Genomic DNA, 25733 nt, shown 5'->3' with positions numbered 1-25733 from the left:
AGTTGATAAAACATTGTCCTTTACAATTATAAAAGTTAAAAAAAAAAAAAATCTATTACTCAGCAGACTGGGGTAGATCCTGCTGAAATCCTATGTAATCGGAAAAATATCGTTTTTGAATCGAGAATCGAATCGAAAAAAAATCGATATATTATCGAATCGTGACCCCAAGAATCGATATTGAATCGAATCGTGGGACACCCAAAGATTTACAGCCCTAATATATATATATATATATATATATATATATATATATGTATACGTATATATATATATGTATGTATGTATGTATATATATATATATATATATATATACATATATATGTATACGTATATATATATATGTATGTATGTATGTATGTGTATATATATGTGTATATATATATATATATGTATATATATATATATATATATATTTTTTTTTTTTGACAAACAATGATTGTTGAAGGACTGAACTGAAAACTAAGCTATGTAGATCTTAACAGTAAGAAAAAGGATAAGAATCCCACAAAAATATTACAGTTACTACTGTATGTTTTAATCAATGCTGTGCTGTGTGGCGAGCAAAAGGTTGGTTTTGTGTGGGTGTCTGCGTCCGTGTGTTTTATGTGTGGGTTGGCACGCGTGGGTCCATATGACAGCGTATTGGCGAGATTTTCCCAAAATCGTGCTTTACCGATGCAGGTTGTACTATATATTCACATGTTTATCATGTTTGGCTAACTTCCCTCTTCAATTTGGTGTTAGATTAACATGCAGACTTAAATCATTGTGACCGCTGTTCCTGTGCGAAAGCATCTGTTTAAACAAGGTCAGCACATAGTTAAGCACGATATGGAATAAATAATAAAAAATAAACATCGTTTTTTTTCCCTAAAGTTTTAATGAAAAGTTACTATACTGTGTTTTTTTCAAACTATTCTGAAGTTAGTTTAATGGTTAGATATTCATTTAACAGAATGTGGCCCCCAAGTTTAAATGTTTGGGGGCCCCTGGTCTTGAGTCCCATTAGGCTAGTGTTTATTTACCTGCATCGGTGCAGATTTGGGCGTATTTTTTAAGGTTTAGAGGCAAATATATAAGCAATCATGAATTATTATTTTTAAAATGGGATGGAATGGATTAATACACAGACTTAAACGATTTATTATCACCAAGACATTACTGCTCACCTCATCCTCCCTTCCTTTGATACTCACAAGGATTTAGAGAAGAAAATATTGAAGGCACATCATGTCTTTACATATAAGGGGTGCATAAATTAAGCAATAATCCATAAAACAAAAAGTTGGACTTATTCATCTAGTTTATTATTACTATTAAGGATATTTTCTTGATGCTAAAAAAATATCACCAAAGATGCTGTAATGTGGTCAACCGTGTTGAATAAAGCACTTGGAGAAGAAGTACAATTTTAGTTTCTGTTCTGAAAATTGACAACAAAAATACGATGCATTGGATCAACAATTACAATATTTATTACGAGGACTTAACATGATGTTAGTTTATTTGCACTACCAGGTCTTCGTAGTTATATTTAGGCATTGAAACCACAAAAGAACCAAAATAATAATGCAATCTTTTGTCCTTTTTTTACCTTTAGTTCTGCTCTCAAACACTACTATTATAGTAGAGAATAAACTCGAATCACAGATAGTTTCCCAAACAAATCCAATGTTCAAACAAACATTTTACAAAGTGATCGCTGCAGACACAAACATGGTCCGATTGTATTCCACAATATCCATCCATCCATTTTCTACCGCTTATTCCCTTGTGGGGTCGCGGGGGCCGCTGGCGCCTATCTCAGCTTCAATCGGGCGGAAGGCGGGGTACACCCTGGACAAGTCGCCACCTCATCGCAGTATTCCACAATATGATTTTTTAAAAAAGCCATTTCTTTTGAAGCATTTTCGATTTTTTCCTGACTTCATCACCTCTAAGAACCACTTCTTTCAGGACTCTATGAGAGCTGTTTCTTATCTATTTGAATGACTGTAACACCCATGAACAGAACAAAAATACAGCATTTTCTGCTCAAATTCTGCACCCACTCTCACTTTTTAAATGCTAAGCTCAAGCTGCCATCGTGTAAACTAAGCCGGGAAGAAGAAAAAAAGACGTGTCATATTAGGGTTGCAAAATTTCGGTAATATTCAATGTTGGAAATTTCAATGGGAATTAATGGGTATGATGGGAATAAACATCGAAAGCAGCATGCTAGATCTTGCAGCATATTTATTAGCTAAAACGCCCTGATTTAATGCAATTTCAGTAGAATTTCAACCCTGCATGGTGCATTCCTCCCTCACATGTGCACTAACTAGTACTTAAGCCCAAGGAATTCATCCACTCAGGTAAGTGTTGATGATATTACTGGGGTAAATATTTTTTTTGATCTAAGGTATTTAAGTTTAATAGAAGTGTAATTGCTTGTTACTGTATGACTGTAGACTACTCCAGCGGACTTCCACTCAAGCTAGCGAGCTGTTCCTGTACTTGTTAAATGATTTTGGGGCCATTATCTAGAGCCAGCTAGGTTTATGTACCACCACAGTCTCATAATGAACCGAAAATATTTCTCCGTTAGCCATGATGCTAATTTTGTCTATGTTAAATCCCATTCATTTATGCTAACAACGTTAGCAATATAATTTACCTTTTTTGTGATCTGTAAAGTTCAACTAGCAAACACTAAATCAAAAGGTGTAGTTTCCTCTGCCTTCTGTACTGCTACCCATCTTATTGTCATACAAGAATGAAGGTTATAGTTTAATTTAGCATGCTGATTGAGTGCTCATTTATTCATCTGGACCAGGGGTGCCCACACTTTTTCTGCAGGCGAGCTACTTTTCAATTGACCAACTCGAGGGGATCTACCTCATTTATATATATCATTTATATGTATTTATTTATGAAATAGACATTTTTGTAAACAAGGTAAATGTGTTTAATGATAATACAAGCATGTGTAACACATATAGATGTCTTTCTTTCACGAAGACAAGAATATAAGTTGGTGTATTACCTGATTCTGATGACTTGCATTGATTGGAATCAGACAGTAATGATGATAACGCCCACATTTTCAAATGGAGGAGAAAAAAAGTTGTCCTTTCTGTACAATACCACATGAAAGTGGTTGGTTTTTGGCATCTAATTCATCCAGCTTCCGTACACTTTACAAGAAAAACATTGGCGGCAAATTCCGTAGCTTGCTTGATTGACATTCACGGCACCTGAGGGTCTTGTGAGATGACGCTGGCTGCTGCCAGTTCATTATTATGAAAAAATGACAGAAAGGAAGGCGAGAAACACTTTTTATTTCAACAGACTTTCGCGCCGTCCCTTCCGTCAAAACTCTAAAGGCCGACTGCACATTTCCTATCTTCACAATAAAAGCCCTGCTTCATGCTGCCTGCGCTAACTAAATAAGAGTCTCGGAAAGCTGGCGTGCACATCACTTGTGCACGCCAGCTTTCTGAGGGATGGCTTGTGCACGCCAGTTTTCCGAGACTCTGTATTTAGTTAGCGCAGGCAGCATGAAGCAGGGCTTTTATTGTGAAGATAGGAAATGTGCAGTCGGCCTTTAGAGTTTTGACGGAAGGTACGGCGCGAGTCTGTTGAAATAAAAAGTGTTTCTCGCCTTCCTCTCGGTCATATTTTCATAATAATGATCTTGCAGCAGCCAGCGTCATCTCACAAGACCCTCCGGTACCGTGAATGTCATTTAAGTGACGTCTTGGTGAAGATTGATGATCACTAATTTTTAGGTCTATTTTTTTTAAAAGCCTGGCTCGAGATCGACTGACACACCCCCCGCGGTCGACTGGTAGCTCGCGATCGACGTAATGGGCACCCCTGATCTAGACTATTTCTATTCATTTGTCCATCAGTAAACAATTTTTAAAGACTACTCCAATTGTTTAGCTGACTATTTATATTTGTGTGTGGCATTGCATTAGTGTTTTACAAGAATGAATAAATACAAACACAATAATGCCACGTACACCCCAACCTTTGTTTTGATTGATTGATTGAAACTTTTATTAGTAGATTGCACAGTACAGTACATATTCCGTACAATTGACCACTAAATGGTAAAACCTGAATACGTTTTTCAACTTGTTTAACTCGGGGTTCACGTTAATCAATTCATGGTAATCAATTCATGTAGGTCGAAAGCCTGTGTACACTTGCAAATACTGTGCAAAGACCTAAGTCAAAAATGCCTCAAAGATGCAGCAGCATATAAACAAGTGCCCAATAATATTTAATTAGTGTAATTCCCCATCAATTCCCATATATTCTCATTGATTCCCATGGACAGTGTCCAACTTTGACTAATCCAAAAATGGTCAATATTTCAAAACATCCCGAGCTTAGCTTCCCGTGGTAAATCTCGGAAATTTACCGGAAACTTTCCAGCCCTTTCCAACCCTGTCATATGCAACCCAGCACAGGTAAAGCCTGTGGATGTGGGACTCACCCTTAATTTAACTCAAGTTTTTCTGACTTTGTCCTTTCCTTTCTCCTCTCTTGCTTGTTGAAACAACTTATTTTGCATATACAGATTAGTCTGTTATGCATATAAGACATTCCTTCAGCTGAGAACTGAGGGGACCCCCAAAAAACTCCTCCATAATGGATCAGAGGCCACTCTGAAGCCCATCGGTATGATGAACGTGAACTCTTTCATCCTAATTTCTCTTTCTCTTACAAAGCCTCCATGTTTCTCTCACCCCTTTCATGAGTCCAAGCTGCTCGTCTGTCTCGGCGAGACACTTGTTTGTTGACGGCCATTGTAGATAGTTTGTATGTTTAGGCCTGGAAGCTGGCTGTCGGTGGGAGGTAACCATGGCTGGCATGTTTGTGGCGGGGTCATCACAGAGTCAGGGGATGCGGGATGAAGTGATCACAGAGTAGTCAATGCCTGTGATCTTTGTGTGCATAGATTGTCACTTTGTGCGAGTGCACTACGTCATCAGAATATCCTCCTGAGACGCAGTGTCCTCTGCAGTGGACGTTGGTTTTCCGTAGAATTTTGTTTTTGCCAGCGTTAAACATTCGGGAATAAAACTGATCCTGTTATGCAAATCCGAAATGTCCACGGCTGTCCTTAATTCAAAAGCATTTTTTTTTTAAAATGTGGATGAAAGTCATTGTTCAAGTTCTGAGCTCAAAGTACAAATCACCAAATTCTGAACATCTGCGGTAAATACGTTCTAAAGTTTATACAGTACATATTTTTTTTTTTGTTTCATTGGGAGTCTTTGTCTAAGAATTTTTACGTACAATCCCAATTCACACAGATGTTGCCAAACCAAAAGACATTCTGATTTGCACACACCAAATGTGTTCCTCCTGGTCTAATATAGGATTGAGAATATGTGTATATATATATATATATATATATAGATATATATATATATATATACATATATATATACACATATTCTCAATCCTATATATGTGTGTTTATATACATATATATAAATATACAAACATATATATACATACATACACGTATATGTATATATATACATATATATATACATATATATGTATGTATATATATATATACACATATTCATATATGTATATATACACACACATATATATACATATATATTTGTATATATACATATATATACAATACACACACATATATATATACATACATACATACATATATATGTGTATATATACACACACACATATATATATATATATATATATATATATATATATATATATATATATATATATATATATATATATATATATATATATATATATATATCCAAAGGGTTCATATCATGTTTTTTTCTATATTTAAAATACTTCCTTGGGGACGGCGTGGCGCAGTGGCAGAGTGGCCGTGCGCAACCCGAGGGTCCCTAGTTCAAATCCCACCTAGTACCAACCTCGTCACGTCCGTTGTGTCCTGAGCAAGACACTTCACCCTTGCTCCTGATGGGTGCTGGTTGGCGCCTTGCATGGCAGCTCCCTCCATCAGTGTGTGAATGTGTGTGTGAATGGGTGAATGTGAAAGTAAAGTCAAAGAGCTTTGAGTACCTTGAAGGTAGATAAAGCGCTATACAAGTACAACCCATTTATTTATATTTATTATTTATTCCTTGTGGTCTACATAACATTTCATGTTTTTGTTTTTTTTTGGTCAAAATTTTGCATGGTTTATGTTTTACAGACCATCTTCAAACCGCTTTTTGACTGTCTCTTCAGGTTGCACGGTTTTGTGGGCGGTCTTATTTACGTGGCTCCACTTCGACAGTATCTCCCCCCCCCCGTCATCTTTGTTGTATCGGTAGTTTTTAGCGCTTGCAAAACGAGTCTACTAACAGATTACATCCAAAACCTGCCTCAATACTCCATTTACATTTTGTGATTTGAATATTAACCATGTATTAGTGATATTGTTATTATAAGCGCCAACGCAGACAAATTATTTATAGCGGCGCTGTGTTCACTTCCGTGTGTCCCTATGGTTACACTGAGTGGTCTGCTGCTTCCTTGCTTCCCTGCAAATACATTTTAGATCATGAATCATGCCTTGCACCTGGACAGAAGATATCTGAGTAGGTATTCCAACAAGTTGGTACACTTTAACAGTTTTTTAAGACCCAAAACTGGTGAGGACGACATAAAAAGACGCTTGGTCTCCTCCACAGCCCTTCTCCCCTTTTCTTTGTGAGGGTTATGAGTCATTCTTCATCTAAATGGGAATATATGAACATCCCAGCAGTTAGCATCCTAATGACAGCAGACATTGTACAGTAAGTGATGTTTTATTATGTTTGTTGGCTCTCATGAAGTCTGCAGTGAGTAATAAAAAAATGCTAACATTTTTAAACAAATTCTGCCGCATATGCTTAAAATTATGAAAATACATAAATATTGAATTTTATTATAAATGTGTCTGTTATTGCATTACTAATATATTTACATCATGTACATAAAACCTTTATTGGAGGTGTTTGGATGTTTTTTTTAAGGGCTTTTATATGTATAATTGCACGGCTACCATGGGCTCCATTGTAAGTAAACTTTCGATCTCATTTATTTAATATTTCAGAATACAAAATAATAATTAATGATTGTGAATGATAGGCAAAGTTTCCCCCAAAATTGCAGTTTCCCTTTGTTTAATTTTCTTGTGTATACAGACTGAGACAGTCTTAATTTTAATTAATGCAACCTTATTATTGAACTCTCTCAGCACAATACTCTATAAATCATGAGTAAATACAAGAAGTAGGGTTGTACGCTATACCGGTATTAGTATAGTACCGCGATACTAATTAATCGTCCCTGAAACGTAATGGTCCCGTACCCCTCCCGCGCCCGCGTCGAAGTCACGTCGTGTCATAGCTGGTTTACGAGTAGAGGAGCATGTTCGGCAGCGCACAATCACAGAGTACTTACAAGCACACACAGTGTGTCGACAGAAAAGGGAGAACGGACACATTTTGGCTTAAAAACTAACAATAAAGGTGAAGTTATAACACTGAAACGCTCTCAGGAAGAGCTAGCTAGCGGCAAACGTCCATCCGCCGTCGGCAGTGTTTTAGCTACTTCTGAACACTAATCCTTGTCTCCGTGGCGACAAATACAGTAAGTTTCTTACAAGTATCATCCCTGCAGGACGAGGAATAGCTAAACATGCTGCACTACACACCGTAGCTCACGGACGTCAAAATGTAAACAAACGCCATTGGTGGATCTACACCTAACAGCTGCTGTAATGATATCAAGTACAGGCACGTATCTAGTCGATACTACTATGTTTACATCGATATATTTTGGCATCACAACATCTTCTTTCATTTAAAAAAAACTGTATATTATATTTATAAACTCAGGAAATATGTTCCGGGACACATGAGGACTTTGAATATGACCAATGTATGATCCTGTAAATACTTGGTATCAGATTGATACCAGGTATCATCAAAAACTAATGTAAAGTATCAAACAACAGAAGAATAAGTGATTATTACATTTTAACAGAAGTGTAGATAGAACATGTTAAAAGAGAAAGTAAGCAAATATTAACAGTAAATGAACAAGTAGATTAATAATTAATTTTCTAGCACTTGTCATTAATAATGTTGACAAAATAATAGAATGATAAATGCCACAATATGTTACTGCATATGTCAGCAGACTTACTAGGAGCCTTTGTTTGTTTACTTACTAATGAAAGACAAGTTGTCTCGTATGTGCACTAGTTTATTTAAGGACTTAACTGCAATACGAAACATGTTTAATGTACCCCAAGATTTTTTGTTAAAATAAAGCCAATAATGCAATTTTTTTGTGGTTCCCTTTATTTCGAAAACTACCAAAAAGTACCAAAATCATTTTAGTACCGGTACCAAAATATTGGTATCGTTTACAACACTAACAAGAAGTTTAGCAAAATACATAACTAGTTCTGCAAAGCATGCTGGGAAGCAACATTTGCATCTCCTGTCTTTATGGAATTTGATGGTTCAACAATTTTCAAGGTTTACATGGAAAATGTTAGAATGTTTTAACAAAAAGCGTCCAGTCATTTGAGACCCATTGTCAAATCTGTATATTTTCAAGCGCTGAAATGCGATTGTTTGGAAACACATGGCTTTCTAGCTTCCTATCCAAAAAATAACTCTGAGGTTTGTTTCTATCAACAAGCGCTTGGGAAGTAGTTCAGTGTGTAGCTCCAGAATGCAGACTGTAGGAGCGGATGATTGAACCGTCAACGCTGCACCTTCTTGGATGACATACACCGACTCTGCAGCCAAAACCCTCAAGCGGAATCATGTGTGCTCACGTTCGCTTTCTCTGTCTCGCCGTCATCTCCATGTCCACAGGAACATAGTCAGGAAATGTCACAATAGCAGTTTCCTCATTCTCTACTGTACTCTGTATAATTTTCGCGAAAATAATGAAAAGCAGATTCCGAACGGACACGGACTGTGACTAACTCTGTCAAATCACTGCAGGACACAATCCTATCCTCCTGACCCTTTGCAAGAAGCCAAGCCTTCACAATAAAATGCGCTGATTTACATGCAGGGGATTCACTACAAAACCTCCCCAAAAATGTAGGCGAGTACTACAGTACTAAAATCCCCACAACATGAGCAACGCCAGGTAAACACACGAGCGTACACGGCCTGGTGCCGCTCTGCAGCCAGCATGTTTCCGATTAACTCGCATCCAGGCGGCTGAGTATTAAGTTGTTCAAAGATGTACAGTCCAGAGCCTCAAATCACACAGGATTACGCACAACCTCCGGGAGCAAATCAGCCGAGCAATTGGCTGTCCAGAACGGTTAGGTTTTGTGACTCGGTTTATTCAACCTGAAGGCTGCTGTGTGCTCAGTGAAACGCTGTCTTTTCCATGTCAGCGACACAGGACTCAAGATGAGCATAGGTTTGCAGGGAAATGTGATCCAGCATTTGAAGGTGCAAAAGCTGAACAAAAAGCATTGAAGACTGAAGTCGAAAAAGCATTCCTGATCATTGTGGGTTTACTGTATCCTTACATTTTCTCAAAAATCAACAGTGGGCCCGATAACGTTTTTCGCCTAATGTACGAATTAATTCTGGTTGTGCATACCGACCTCGAAACAATTGTATTTGGTACATGGTGAGATGAGGAGTGTCACCAGTAGGGGGCAGTCACACATTGCAGAAGGGCTCGCTAACTTTGCTTAGTACCTCATCTTGGGAAATAGGACCTGGCTTGTCTAGTTTCTAGCTCTTCTCTAATGTTTATTGTACTGTAAGAACATCGACATTAAAAGTCATGTAAAATTATAATTGATTAAACGCATTGCCGGCAGTAAGTCGAACACATTTCCAGTGAGGGTTGGACTACGCCAAGGCTGTTCTTTGTCACCGATTCTGTTCATAACTTTTATGGACAGAATTTCTAGGCACAGTCAAGGTGTCGAGGGGTTCCGGTTTGGTAACCGCAGGATTAGGTCTCTGCTTTTTGCAGATGATGTGGTCCTGATCGCTTCTTCTGACCGGGATCTTCAGCTCTCGCTGGATCGGTTCGCAGCCGAGTGTGAAGCGACCGGAATGAGAATCAGCACCTCCAAGTCCGAGTCCATGGTTCTCGCCCGGAAAAGGGTGGAATGCCATCTCCGGGTTGGGGAGGAGACCCTGCCCCAAGTGGAGGAGTTCAAGTACCTAGGAGTCTTGTTCACGAGTGAGGGAAGAGTGGATCGTGAGATCGACAGGCGGATCGGTGCGGCGTCTTCAGTAATGCGGACGTTGTACCGATCCGTTGTGGTGAAGAAGGAGCTGAGCCGGAAGGCAAAGCTCTCAATTTACCGGTAGATCTACGTTCCCATCCTCACCTATGGTCATGAGCTTTGGGTCATGACCGAAAGGATAAGATCACGGGTACAAGCGGCCGAAATGAGTTTCCTCCGCCGTGTGGCGGGGCTCTCCATTAGAGATAGGGTGAGAAGCTCTGCCATCCGGGAGGAACTCAAAGTAAAGCCGCTGCTCCTTCACATCGAGAGGAGCCAGATGGGGTGGTTCGGGCATCTGGTCAGGATGCCACCCGAACGCCTCCCTAGGGAGGTGTTTAGGGCACGTCCAACCGGTAGGAGGCCACGGGGAAGACCCAGGACACGTTGGGAAGACTATGTCTCCCGGCTGGCCTGGGAACGCCTTGGGATCCCCCGGGAAGAGCTAGACGAAGTGGCTGGGGAGAGGGAAGTCTGGGTTTCCCTGCTTAGGCTGTTGCCCCCGCGACCCGACCTCGGATAAGCGGAAGAAAATGGATGGATGGATGGATGGATGGATAAACGCAGTGGTGTGGCATCAGGGCCAGCAAGGCCTTCACCGCTGGCCTAAAATAACCAGAAATCCTCATCATCATTGAAGATGCCATTATTTTTTATTTGACTTTCCCTGAATATCTAAAATTATTCCTATTCTATTTATATCATATCATGCTCCTCCCAGTGCTGTTGTTTTTAGTTTTAGTTTGTATCCAATCAGAATTCAGCTAGCTTATGTTGCCATGCTGTACCAAATCTGCCCGAGGCCTTCAGAATCAACAATGCAGGCGTCCGTGCACTGTAAGTGTACGGGGACATACAGTTGATAGACAGTTGCGACAGCCAATCAAATCACGAGTTGTTGTCAGTAAGGCCTTCTAGATGGCCCTACGTTCAACGTGACATTTACGCGTCCTGTGATTGGATACGTCATCGGGACCGTTAGCGGATGAATTTGAGAACACACAGAGTTGAGAGATAGCCAATCAGATCACAGGTTGTTGACAGTAGCCTATCTAGGTAGCCTGATGTTAACGAGACTGTGACTGGATACTCACTTGTCATTCCAAAGTGAGTAAGCATTCACAAGTTGCAATTTAGCAGGAAGTGGGAAGTGTTGCACTGTAGCAGAGAAGGAGAACAAAACATTGATTAGGTGGCAGATATATGGAAGAGTTGGTGCTGCAGGGAATTTGTTCTGTTGTGTTTATGTTGTGTTGCCCGCTACACCTCCCTGATACCGAAATACATGTCAAACTACTTCCTTAATGTAAATGACCGCCATAACCACAACACCAGGGGGAGTTCCACAAACCACGTTAAACCCAGATTCCGATCCAACAAAGGTCTTAACTCATTCTCTTTCTATGCCACATCAATGTGGAATCCACTCCCAACAGGTGTAAAAGTAAATTAATCTCTATGTTCCTTCAAAACCGCTCTAGAACAACACCTCCAGGCAACTTCAACCCTTTACTAATACCCTCCTCCATTCACATCCCATCTCCCCGGATTGTAAATAACCTAATGTAAATAATCAAATGTATTTCTAATGTATACACTTGTTCTTATGCTATCTGAACTCACTATGTTCTCTGCTCGCCGTACATATCCTACTAAGTAAGACCTACACTGTTTCAATGTCCATTTCTGCAATTGTTGATGACTGAAGTTCTGATATTAACCAAAGCTCCTCATCCCACCCCCCGGATTGTAAATAATGTAAATAATTCAATGTACATACTATGATGATTAACTTGTGTGATGACTGTATTATGCTGACAGTATATATTTGTACCATGAATTGATTAACGTGGACCCCGACTTAAACATGTTGACAAACTTATTTCGGGTGTTACCATTTAGTGGTCAATTGTACGGAATATGTACTGAACGGTGCAATCTACTTATACAAGTTTCAATCAATCAATCAATCAATCAATTGCGTTGCATGTAATCTCCCGAAATGTATTTTTCATTGTTGTTTAGTTAGGGATAGGTTGATTGGCAACACTAAATTGGCCCTAGTGTGTGAATGTGAGTGTGAATGTTGTCTGTCTATCTGTGTTGGCCCTGCGATGAGGTGGCGACTTGTCCAGGGTGTACCCTGCCTTCCGCCCGATTGTAGCTGAGATAGGCGCCAGCGCCACCCGCGACCCCAAAAGGGAATAAGCGGTAAAAATGGATGGATGGATGTTTAGTTTGGTTTCACTATATGACACAGGTGTATGACAGTGTTGGCGTTGTTTGTATGTATATACTGTATATATATTTATATATATATATATATATATATATATATATATATATATATATATATATATATATATTAGGGGTGGGCAAATTAATGCGTTAATTACGAGTTAATTCATCACTCTATTAACGCCGACAATTATTTTATCGCACATTTGCGTATGTTGTTTACGCTTTTTCTTATAGAGATGGCGACGCCCGGACGGGCTTTAGCGTGGAGGAGCTCTTGCTAAAGATGGAACATTTGGCAAAAATACCGGACAATTCTGCAAATTTCATGGCTGGCTTACAGCGTGGTCACTCCGGGATCACTTACGACCGCCAGACAATTCTGAATGTGGATAGATCGGGCCGTTTTGGACTGAATGACACGTGCTAGCTAGCATGGGAATACTTTGCCGGCTACATCCAGCGGCCTGTGAAGCAGCGGAGTATATGTGTTGTCTGTCTATTTATGAATAATGCAGACGAGGAGTGTTGGCTGAGTTCTTAACGTTTACTTTCAGAGCGTGCATATCACAACATACAAGATGCCGTCATGGCGACACAACCTATACCGGGCTACCGCGCATGCTCGTCACTCCTGTTGCATGCTGGGTAGGGTAGTTCTTTTTTTCCCTGGCTCACAACATCACAATATAGTACCAGGTATATGATGCCTTCAGTTTATTAAAGCACCAAGCAAACGATCGGAAAATTCCCATTATATCAATTCCTAGATATGGTCTTAATTATTTTAAGTGCACTATGCACAATAAACATAACATTATTAATATTGCTACTACAGATAATTTGATCAAAAAATCCCTAAAACAGCCCACTACCTATAATATAGGTTTTTTAGACATAAGATCCCTGATAAAAAAAATGTTTCTGCTGTTACCTCAGAAATTGCCTGTTCAGATGTTATGATTGTGGCTCAGAGATTTGTATGTAGATTATATTTATTTTCCATAACAAACAGGATAACTTAAATACCCTGGCAGTGGCAATAAGCTTAAATGTTTGTATTTACATTTTTTGAGTTGATTTTCATAAAATATGCTATTTAACTGCTACTGTTTAACAAGGACTGATTTAAATTGTGTTTGCACAACAAATGTTTGGCGCTTTTGTCCATGTGGGAGAATATTCCAATAAAGGTGCACTACACACTACTTTTGAATTCATTATTGGGCTTTGCGTATACAATGCAGTTAATCGCGATTAATCGGAGAAATAGTGCGATTAACTTTGATTAAAATTTTTAATCGTTGCCCAGCCCTATATATATATATATATATATATATATATATATATATATATATATATATATATATATATATTCAGCCCGGCCCCCAGCCAAAACATTTTTTATGGTAATTTTGAATAATTCACCTGAATGTGTATGAACTATTTCTTTTAAAAATAGTATAAAATGTCATATGTTAAATGTTTAAATATTGACTGTCCGTTTACTGTACTGTGCCAACTGTACTACTACTGTACATGAGTACGTAGTTTCTCTTGTTTCATTGAAAATAAAACAGCAAAGTCCATTTGACTGTCATCGGTTTTAATTATGAGACACAAATTGTGTCAAAGTCATGATTTTTTTGTTCATGCTTGAAATAAGAAACGATTACTTTGAAAAAGCAGTTTTATACTCTTGAGTGTTGATGATACAGCTTTGCAACAGTTGATATTCTAGTTTCAAGCATGTTTTACTCTATATAGGTGATAACATCTCAGCAACAAGCTGTACTATCTTATTGAGATCATTTAGGACCAAAACACTTAAAACAAGTATAAGACTCTAACATATAATCTGCTTAGTGAGAAGAATTATTGTATCAGACAGAAAATAACCAAATATCACCCTTATTTGATATATTTAATCTTACTTAAATTTCAGTTTTTGCAGTGTGCTCCGAGTGCCACCTGCACTGGTTTAAATGTAACTTAGATATTGGGTTTCACTATGTAAAAGCGCTTTGAGTCACTAGAGAAAAGTGCTATATAAATATAATTCACTCCACTTTTTGTAATAGATAATTAAGTCAGTCATGATACACATACTGAGGTGAAAAATATCTTATTTTCAATAAGGTTGAAAGTGTTTCCCATAATTCTTCTTCTTTGTACTTTGTAAGGACTATTCATTTGTACAACCTCTTAAACTGGCTCATATCAGTACATTGTTTAACTTCCTTACTTGATCCATTCCATTATTTAATTCCACATACACATATGCTGAAGGTTCTAAGTGTTGTACGTGCATACTAATGTTTTCAATCAGATATTCCTTTAGGTTATATTTCTCCTCTTTAATAGAGAAGAATTGTTGTACATTCTTTAGTAGCAGGTTGTAGTTTGCTTTGTACATCATTGTGACAGTCTCTTGTTGGCGTGCGGGTTCCCTGGACCACCAAGGAAGGACATGATTGATCAGGTTTGACTTTTGTTTATTTTTCCAAATAAACCTCAGTCTCTCGTCGGGTCGCTTCTCAGCTCCTCCTCCACTGCTCGCTCTTCGGTCGCTTTCAGCCGCCCCCAACGTCGTCGTCTGCGTCTTGCTCTCTCTCGCTTTCGCTCATCATACACTGCTGCGGGCTCTCCAACTCCTTCTGCCCTGTTCTCTCCTCCCTCTCCCCTTTTATACATCAGGAGGAGATATGTTAATCGTGTCCAGGTGCGCGATCCACACACCTGATCTCGTCTGCGGCGTCGCTCCCTCGCCGTTCACTCGTATTCTCTGCCTCCTCACCGCCATCTTGGGCCGGGCTCCAGCGTGCCCTGCCGTACCGTCGGCTCCGCATCTCCACAATCATTTTAGCCCAGGGGTAGGGAACCTATGGCTCGCGAGCCAGATGTCGCTCTTTTGATGACTGCATCTGGCTCTCGGATAAATCTGAGCTGACACTGCTTAACATGATAAGTAATGGATAATTCCACTTGTAATCAAAGTGTTAAAAATAATGTTCAAAACATAAAACATGCTCATGCATTTGAATCCATCCATCCTTTTTTCTACCACACTTGTTCAAGAAGTTGCATTAAGGATAAGAAGTGATTTATTTATTATTGGTTAGTTTAGGACTTGCCCTCCCGGGGGTTCTTCAGACCACCAAGCACCGACAGGAGAGCCAGTTTCAGGGTTGCAATATTTTTTATTTTTCAATAAGTCTCTCCGTTGCTTTCCAGCAATTGTCTTTTTCTCTTTCGTTCTCGCTCGCACTCTGGCTCCAGCCCCAACCCTGTCTCTCCTTCTGGCTGCTGCTTATAACAGGGCGACAGCTGATTAGATAACCAGGCCCAGGTGGGCCATCTACGCACCTGTCGCTGATTTTGAGGCCGGTCCTGGCACACCCCGCTGCGTTGCAGGCCCGCATACCACGCCCCCTCCACAGTTAGCTTCAGAATAACAATGTTATTACAAAGAATAAGAGACTTATATACTGTAGAAATTGGTCTCACTTAAAAATGCACGCGTTTAGTTGTGTTCAGTGTCGAAAATAATATTACATGGCTCTTGCGGAAATATATTTTAAAATATTTGGATTCTTGGCTCTCTCAGCCAAAAAGGTTCCCGACCCCTGTTTCAGCCGTTTGCAATTTTACCAAATCATCGAACTTTAATATTTTTGACTCATACCTCAGACCTGCAGCCTCTGCGGAGAATCTGTCAACAGGTGCTTTCCATGGACAACTTCTAGATCAAAAGAGGTGTATTGTGTGTGTGACTGCAGCTTTTGTGCGAGCGTGTGCTTCTTGTTTTGCTAACAACTTCCTATCATTATTACTGTTGGGTCACCTGCTGCCGTCTCTTCATCAGGCTCTACTTTTACTGCGCTCAGTCGCACTGAGCATGTGCAAACACTCCACGGAGCCCCCCGGATACATTTTATGACTCACAACTGATTTGCTTTGTTCAGAACATTTATAACTTTGTAAAAGCCCCAGAATTCCTCACTCCTGCTTAATTTGAGTGTCTGCTACAAGCCATACATTCATAAACATGCCTTACATACATATGTCAGCCACCTCCATCACGGCTGGGTTTCAGCTGAGTAAGCACGGGTATAGAAATCCAATAATCATTTGTGAGTGGGCCCAAAAGGCCCAAACATGCAACCTTGACCTTGGAAAGCAGTTGGAGCAGATCCAAAAAGTGTCTCATGTTGCTCATATGACTGGCTGCAGGTCAGAGGAGAACGCGGCGTCGTGAAATGAATCCGCTCAGCGTGGCTCCGCTTGATTAGAGCCGACACTTCGGAGCGCCGCGTCGCTCCAACGGATTAATGAAGCAGCACCGACGAACACATCTGAAACGCTGGCTGTTAATGCGTCCCACCAGTATGACGGGCACGATAGATCCTTTTTGATGACTTGTGTCCTATGCAGTGTTAATAATAATCACGATTATTTTCATTGATACCCCAAAAGGGTCAAGCGGTAGAAAACGGATGGATGGATCGAAATCATGATCAATAACATGAACTGATTTACATGGACCCCGATTTAAAAGCCCACTGAAATGAGATTTTCTTATTTAAACGGGGATAGCAGGTCCATTCTATGTGTCATACTTGATCATTTCGCGATATTGCCATATTTTTGCTGAAAGGATTTAGTAGAAAAACATCGACGATAAAGTTTGCAACTTTTGGTTGCTAATAAAAAAAAGCCTTGCCTGTACCGGAAGTAGCAGACGATGTGCGCGTGACGTCACGGGTTGTAGAGCTCCTCACATCCTCACATTGTTTACAATCATGGCCACCAGCAGCGAGAGCGATTCGGACCGAGAAAGCGACGATTTCCCCATTAACTTGAGCGAGGATCAAAGATTCGTGAATGAGGAAAGTTAGAGTGAAGGACTAGAGAAAAAAAAAAGACAGGGCAGTGGGAGCGATTCAGATGGTATTAGACACATTTACTAGGATAATTCTGGAAAATCCCTTATCTGCTTATTGTGTTACCAGTGTTGTAGTGTGATTATACTGTCGTACCTGAAAGTTGGAGGGGCGTGGCCACGGGTGTGGTGACCGCCTGTGCAACTGCCTCTTTGACAGGTGCACGAGGAACGACGCAAGCTCCGCTCATGTCTACGGTAAGAGCCGACTTATTATCACAATTTTCTCACGCTCTGTTCCATAGTAAAGCTTCACCTTCGGGAAGGTAAACAAAGAAACACCGGCTGTGTTTGTGTTGCGAAAGGCAGCTGCAATACACCGCTTCCCACCTACGTCTTTCTTCTTTGACGTCTCCATTATTAATTGAACAAATTGCAAAAGATTCATCAACACAGATGTCCAGAGTACTGGGTAATTATGCGATTAAAGCAGACTACTTATAGCTGGGATCGGGCTGGAAAAAAGTGTCCGCTACAATCCGTGACGTCATGCGCACGTGTCATCATACCTCGACGTTTTCAACAGGATACTTTGCGCAAAATTTAAAATTGCAATTTAGTAAACTAAAAAGGCCGTATTGGCATGTGTTGCAATGTTAAGATTTCATCATTGATTTATAAACTACCAAACTGCGTGGTCGGTAGTAGTGGGTTTCAGTAGGCTTTTAAACAAGTTGAAAAACTTATTCGGGTGTTACAATTTAGTGGTCAATTGTACAGAATATGTACTGAACTGTGCAATCTACTAATAAAAGTTTCAATCAGTCAATCAATTAAAACACGATTGTTCATTAATTTAAAAAACATGAGTATTTATTGTACCACCAAAACTCCACTTTAAATATAATTCAAAAGAACAACTGATATGAATTAGGAGTGAATGCACAACAAGTAAAATAATAATAAAAGTAACAACAATAACAATATGTTAAAACAAAATAAATTTTTCTGTTTATTTTTTTCAATTGAGTTTTTTTTACATTTTTCACATATTTGTGTATGGAGTGTGTGATTTTAATTCAACTCCTACCGTGTTTACTTTCGTGAGGATGTTTTTTAAATTTTATTTTGTAATCATTTAGAAATATCAAGCAGCTAAAAGTCAAATATGGTTAAGTGTGGAGAGAGTGCGTAGCATTTTTCCCATCATGCCTTGCAATGGGTTTAAATGGGTGTAATTTTTCATTTTTTATTGTGATTGGATGTTATTTTTTGTTGTTTTGTTTTTGATAATATCCGCAAATTTTAGTGAGCAGTTTGTGTTATGTGTGACATTGTGTGTTGACTTCTAGTGCTGGTTTAATTTGTTGTTTTGCACCATGACTAGAAAAGTTTGGTGGGGTTGGGCTGTATATTAATATCATGTGACTTATATTTCATCTCAATACTCATATTCACTGGCATAAGTGCTATAACTACTTTCTTGAAACAATGACAATCTTTTTTTTTTTTTAATTCTTTTTTTTTTTTACATTTTACACATTTGTGTGTGGAGTGTGATTTTTGTTCAACTCCTACCGTATTCACTTCTGTGGGGATTTCTTTAAAATTGTGTAATCGTTTCTAAATATCAAGCAGCTAAAAGTCAAACATGGATAAGTGGGAAAGAGAGTGTTTTGCATTGTTCCCTTCATTTCTTGCAATGGATTTAAATAGGTGTAATTTATATATATATTTTTGGTGATGGGACGTTTTTTTTTTTTTAAATATCCACTAATTTTAGTGGGCAGGTTGTGTTGTGTGACATTGTGTGTTGACTTTTTGTGCTGGTTTAAATTTTTTTTTCTGCACCATGACTAGAAAAGTTTGTTTAGATTGGGTCATGTAAGTAAATGCTGTGCTGGGGTAATCAATATGGTACATATCATATTCACTGAACTGGGTGTCTGACTTTCCTCACATTACAATGACAAATTGCAAGCTGTCTCCATTTAAAAATAAGTCTTTTCAGTTTTTTACATTTTACACTTATTTGTGTGTGCAGTCTGTGATTTTTGTTCAACTCCTACTGTGTTTACTTCCGCTGCGACTTCTTTAAAACTTTGTATTCATTTATAAATATTAAGCAGCTAAAAGTCAAACATGGATAAGTGTGGAATGATTGTTCTGCATTTTTACCCTCATGCCTTGCAATGGATTTAAATGGGTGTAATTTATATTTTTTTATTGTGATGGGGCATTTAAAAAAAAAATAATATCCGCAAGTTTCAGTGAGCAGGCTGTGTTGTGTTTGACATCGTCTGTTGACTTTTTGTGCTGGTTGAATTTAGAATTTCTGCACCATGACTAGGGAAGGTTGTTTGGTTTGGGTCATATAGGTTAATGCTGTGCGGGTGAAACCAAGAAAGTTCACATCATGGTCACTGACCTGAGTTTCTAGCAGCGCTCACAAGACGATGACAGATTGCCATCCGTCAGACCCCTGGGTATTTAAATTTCAGACCATGGGTGTTTAAATGTGTAATAAAAACAACCCATAATGGCCAGGTTGCTTATTGAAATTGACCTTGGGCCAAATTGACATTGCAGACGAGCCATCTTGTGGTTCTGACACCCTTATCTTTTGTTCTGTGAACCTGCATCATTTCTCTTCATACCTGTGTATGTTCTGGCATTTGCAGCATGTTTCTTTTGCACTTGCTTTTTAAAATGTATTTCTGAAGCAATTATGTAATCGCAGCAATTTTCCTCTGCAGTATTTTGCTGTTGCATTCGTCATTTACGTTTTTTGGATAAATATCATTTCCGTGTTTAGGGCATTAGTTGACCAATTTAAAAAGTAATATAATGACAAAGCACTTGAAAAATTCAGTTTGACACAAAATCTTTGAAAACAGTAGAACCAAAATAAAAATAAACACATATGTAAGAAAAAAAGAGATGTTAACAAAGCTGTAAGTTAAAAAAAAAACAGTTATTATCAATAGTTGCGCTTATGTAAATGCGCAAGCAATACTTAGTTTGGATTTTTAGTTAAGTCATCATTTGCTTATGCTGGTGTTGACATAGGTATTTTTGATTTATGATGATTTTTTTGATAATGCAAGCTGAAATTCTGTCCATAAAAGTTATGAACAGAATCGGTGACAAAGGACAGCCTTGGCGGAGTCCAACCCCCACTGGAAACGTGTCCGACTTACTGCCAGCAATGCGGACCAAGACAGAATTTCTAGGCGCAGCCAAGGCGTTGAGGGGATCCGGTTTGGTGGCCACGGGATTAGGTCTCTGTTTTTTGCGGATGATGTAGTCCTGATGGCTTCATCTGGCCGGGATCTTCAGCTCTCACTGGATCGGTTCGCAGCCGAGTGTGAAGCGACCGGAATGAGAATCAGCACCTCCAAGTCCGAGTCCATGGTTCTCGCCCGGAAAAGGGTGGAGTGCCATCTCCGGGTTGGGGAGGAGACCCTGCCCCAAGTGGAGGAGTTCAAGTACCTAGGAGTCTTGTTCACGAGTGAGGGAAGAGTGGATCGTGAGATCGACAGGCGGATCGGTGCGGCGTCTTCAGTAATGCGGATGTTGTACCGATCCGTTGTGGTGAAGAAGGAGCTGAGCCGGAAGGCAAAGCTCTCAATTTACCGGTCGATCTACGTTCCCATCCTCACCTATGGTCATGAGCTTTGGGTCATGACCGAAAGGATAAGATCACGGGTACAAGCGGCCGAAATGAGTTTCCTCCGCCGGGTGGCGGGGCTCTCCCTTAGAGATAGGGTGAGAAGCTCTGCCATCCGGGAGGAACTCAACGTAAAGCCGCTGCTCCTCCACATCGAGAGGAGCCAGATGAGGTGGTTCGGGCATCTGGTCAGGATGCCACCCGAGCGCCTCCCTAGGGAGGTGTTTAGGGCACGTCCAGCTGGTATGAGGCCACGGGGAAGACCCAGGACACGTTGGGAAGACTATGTCTCCCGGCTGGCCTGGGAACGCCTCGGGATCCCCCGGGAAGAGCTAGACGAAGATGCTGGAGATAGGGAAGTCTGGGCTTCCCTGCTTAGGCTGTTGCCCCCGCGACCCGACCTCGGATAAGCGGAAGATGATGGATGGATGGATGGCAAGCTGAAATTTTAAAGTCAGTGAACAAAAAACAAAAGAATTGGTCTAAAAAATGATAATGCACACAGAATTATCTGGTTTATTTTTAATGTGACTTTATTGAAAAGGCTTTGCGTATCATCGCTAAAATACATCTTGGCTTACATACAAAATGTAAACGCTAACATAATTAAGAATAACATGTTTCACATTTTGGGCGTCCAAATGGACCGCACACCCCATTTTGTTAAATAATCATACTCTCCTCTAATGGAGAGTAAAGTTAATTGATAATGTGATTTTTAAAATGAAAAATGGCTTTGAATTAATCACATCTGCAACAGACAAGTATGCATTGTACACAAATGATACAATCGTGACACAAACTGTGACAAAAAGAAAATGCATTCATTCATCTGTGTGGAGTACAATATTAGTAAATATTTTTAGTATTGCTAGAAAAATGTTTTTAAAGTCCTGTGCACATTGATGCTCATATTTATTAAATGCATAACGTTTTTTTATTGTTATTGGAATGCAGTGACTCTCAAACTGTGGTTTGTGTACCACTAGTGGTACACGGGTTACATCTAGTGATATGTCAAAGAATCACATAATTAAAGTACAGTGTTTACATTGTTACTGTTCAAACTGTGTGTAATGTCACAGTGGCCAAAAACATGAAATATACGTGTTCCTTGTTTTTAACTAATACTTAGATATATAATGCTACTGTATTTTAATCTTGGTCATTACGGTGGTACTTTGAGACACGTTTTTTCTGAGGTGGTACCTGGTGAAAAAAGTTTGAGAACCATTGTGTTAATAGAATTTAGAAGTCGATAAATGGAGTAGCATTGTGTGATTTCTATTGTTTTTCCTTACATAATAATAATAATCATGCATTTAGGGCTGGGCGATATATCGATATACTCAATATGTCAAGTGTGGAGCAAAAGCGTTGCTACTAAAAGTAGCATTACTGCTAATATGTAGCATCATTTGAAAAGTCACCTGCTGGAGAATGAAGAGTGCTTACTCCGCATGTCAACATTCTCCATTCGGTGCCACTTCAACAAAATGCAGAGGCAACCATTTCCACATCAACACCGTATGAACAAAAATAGTCAACATAAGGAGATGACGTCCTCAGTAACCTACCACATAGCGATTTGATTTCCTATTATGCAGCTCATTTCTATTTGACAGTTATTGAATTGTCTTGTGTGACATCATGCACAAAAGTGCACTTTATTCGTTTTAAACTATTGTAGTTGCATTCTGTACAAAAAGTGCACTTTAATTTAGTGTTGTTTTGACATCTCATCTTAGTGACGTCATGCACAAAGGTGCACTAATAGCTTGTTTTAAAACAGGGGTCTCAAACTTAATTCACCTGGAGGCCATCGATATACTCGATATATCGCGGGTTTGTCTCTGTGCGATACAGAAAATGACTATATTGTGATATCCGAGTATACGTTCTCACGCAGTTGCTTTCAGCTGCGGGCATTACACTACAGGCTCTTCCCACTCTTTCTTGTCTCTGCTTCTCACAGACAGCAAGCGCCCCTTCTTATATACGTCACATACGTATACCTCCTCGCGGTGCAGAGATGTAGCAGCATGCGTAACGTTAGCTGTGGTGCGAGTGGTAATACGAGAGAGAGAAGGTGCGAATCTGGTAACAAATGAAGGAAGAATTAATTCCCAAGAAAAACAGCAGGGTTTCCATCGTCTGGCGGTGGTTCGGCTTCAAGTGGGAATATGTCGAACAGACAACCGTCATTTGTCAAGTGTGGGGCAAAAGCGTTGCTACAAAAAGTAGCATTACTGCTAATATGTAGCATCATTTGAAATGTCACCTGCTGGAGAATGAAGAGTGCTTACTCCGCATTTCAACATCTCCATTCGGTGCCACACCAACAAAATGCCGAGGCAACCACATCAACACCGTATGAAAAAAATAGTGAACAACATAAGGAGATAACGTCCGCAGTAACATACCACATAGCGATTTGATTTCCTATAATGCAGCTCATTTCTATTTGACAGTTATTGAATTGTCTTGTGTGACATCATGCACAAAAGTGCACTTTATTTGTTTTAAACTATTATAGTGGCATTAAGTACAAAAAGTGCACTTTAATTTAGTGTTGTTTTGATATGTCATCTTAGTGACGTCATGCACAAAAGTGCACTAATAGCTTGTTTTAAAACAGGGGTCTCAAACTCAATTCACCTGGGGGCCACTGGATGCAGAGTCTGGGTGAGGCTGAATTGCAAAAAACGCTCATGTCTACGGTAAGAGCCGACTTATTACCACCATTTTCTCACGTAAACCTGCAGGTTGACATGTGGTCGGGAACCATGTTCGCTTGATCGCTCTGTTCCATAGTAAAGCTTCACCTTCGGTAATGTAAACAAGGAAACACCGGCTGTGTTTGTGTTGCTAAAGGCAGCTGCAATACACTGCTTCCCACCTACATCTTTGTTCTTTGACGTCTCCATTATTAATTGAACAAATTGCAAAAGATTCAGCAGCACAGATGTCCAGAATACTGTGTAATTATGCGATTGAAGCAGACTACTTATAGCTAGGATCGGGCTGGAAAAAAATGTCCGCTACAATCCGTGACGTCACGCGCACGCATCATCATACTGACGTTTTCAACAGGATACTTTGCGCAAAATTTAAAATTGCAATTTAGTAAACTAAAAAGGCCGTATTGGCATGTGTTGCAATGTTAAGATTTCATCATTGATATATAAACTATCAGACTGCGTGGTCGGTAGTAGTGGGTTTCAGTAGGCCTTTAAACAAGTTGAAAAACTTATTCGGGTGTTACAATTTAGTGGTCAATTGTACAGAATATGTACAGAACTAGCTGAGATAGGCGCCAGCACCCCTGCGACCCCAAAAAAAGGGAATAAGCGGTAGAAAATGGATGGATGGATGGATGTACAGAACTGTGCAAAAAAAGATTTCTTAAAAAATTGTTTGCATACTCCTCAGCATGTCTATAGTTGTATAATGACGTCAAATTGTATCCCTTGTGCACTACAACTTTCTCTGTGTAAATAAGACACGTCGGGGTGCCCCTGTGCTCAACAAAGAAATATTGTATCTCCCACTTTTCCTGGGTTTGTCTTTGCTCATCACTAAACTTTCGCTTCACTGCAGGCTTTGAAAAAGACATGTTTGGGGTTGTGGAATATATTTGTATTAAGCCGACGCACGGAGACTAATGTTATTTCCGCAATGTGTGTCGTTCCGCTTTTCCTCCCTACAGCAACACGGCGGTTGGCGGATAGCGAGTGCAAAAAAGTGTTATCCGGCGTCACATAGAAATATATGTTGTTTTCATCGTGTGAGGCAATGCAAATTAAACAATAAAAAAATACAAATAACGGTTTGAATTGGTCCAGGTTATCTATTTTCCACTAATGCAGGGGTAGGCAACCCAGAACGTTGAAAGAGCCATTTTGGAGCCAAATAAAACAACACTGTCAAGCGCCATTCATATAAATCTCGCGGGCCGCACTAACATTAAACTTTCATATTAAGGTGGGGGCTGCAAAATAACGTCTCGCGGGCCGCGTGTCTGAGACCCCTGTTTTAAAATGTCTCTGACAATCTGGCACTTTCTGTTTTGGAAATGACATGAATGTTTGTGCCACTGCTTTATAACAATTTAATGAATACAGTTTTGGTGAATTGACTTAGTTGTGATTTCCCTCTCTGCATGAAAGTTTAAAATGTGCATATATTAATGCAGTATGAAGAAGATTGTTTTAATGTAGACACATAGAATCATCATACTGCTGCGATTATATGCATCAAGTGTTCATTCAAGGCTAAGGCAAAATATCGAGATATATATTGTGTATCGTGACATGGCCTAACAATATCGAGATATTAAAAAAAAAGCTATATCGCTCAGCCCTACTTGTATTTGTTTTTGCATACTCAGTGCTGTATCAAATATTAGTATGGCTTTAAATGAATGAAGGCTCATAAGTACGAATTGTTGCATTGTTTGATTAATAATATTATTGCCTGTTAGCAAAGAAAACAAAGATGTTAGCAAAGACCACAAGTAAGACTTCCATAACGTTTTATGGATAAAAGGACAGTTTTGCAGAGAATAGGTATACAGGGTGCTGGCAGTGTGTTCATTGAAAGCACATGTTGTTCGCCCGGATCTAAAACTGCAGGTTTTGTTCTGCTTTGGCTCAATCGCTTTACTGACACTA

The sequence above is a fragment of the Nerophis ophidion genome, linkage group LG20 (assembly GCF_033978795.1).
Source record: "Nerophis ophidion isolate RoL-2023_Sa linkage group LG20, RoL_Noph_v1.0, whole genome shotgun sequence".
Taxonomy (NCBI): Eukaryota; Metazoa; Chordata; class Actinopteri; order Syngnathiformes; family Syngnathidae; genus Nerophis; species Nerophis ophidion.
This window is presented reverse-complemented; position numbering follows the sequence as displayed.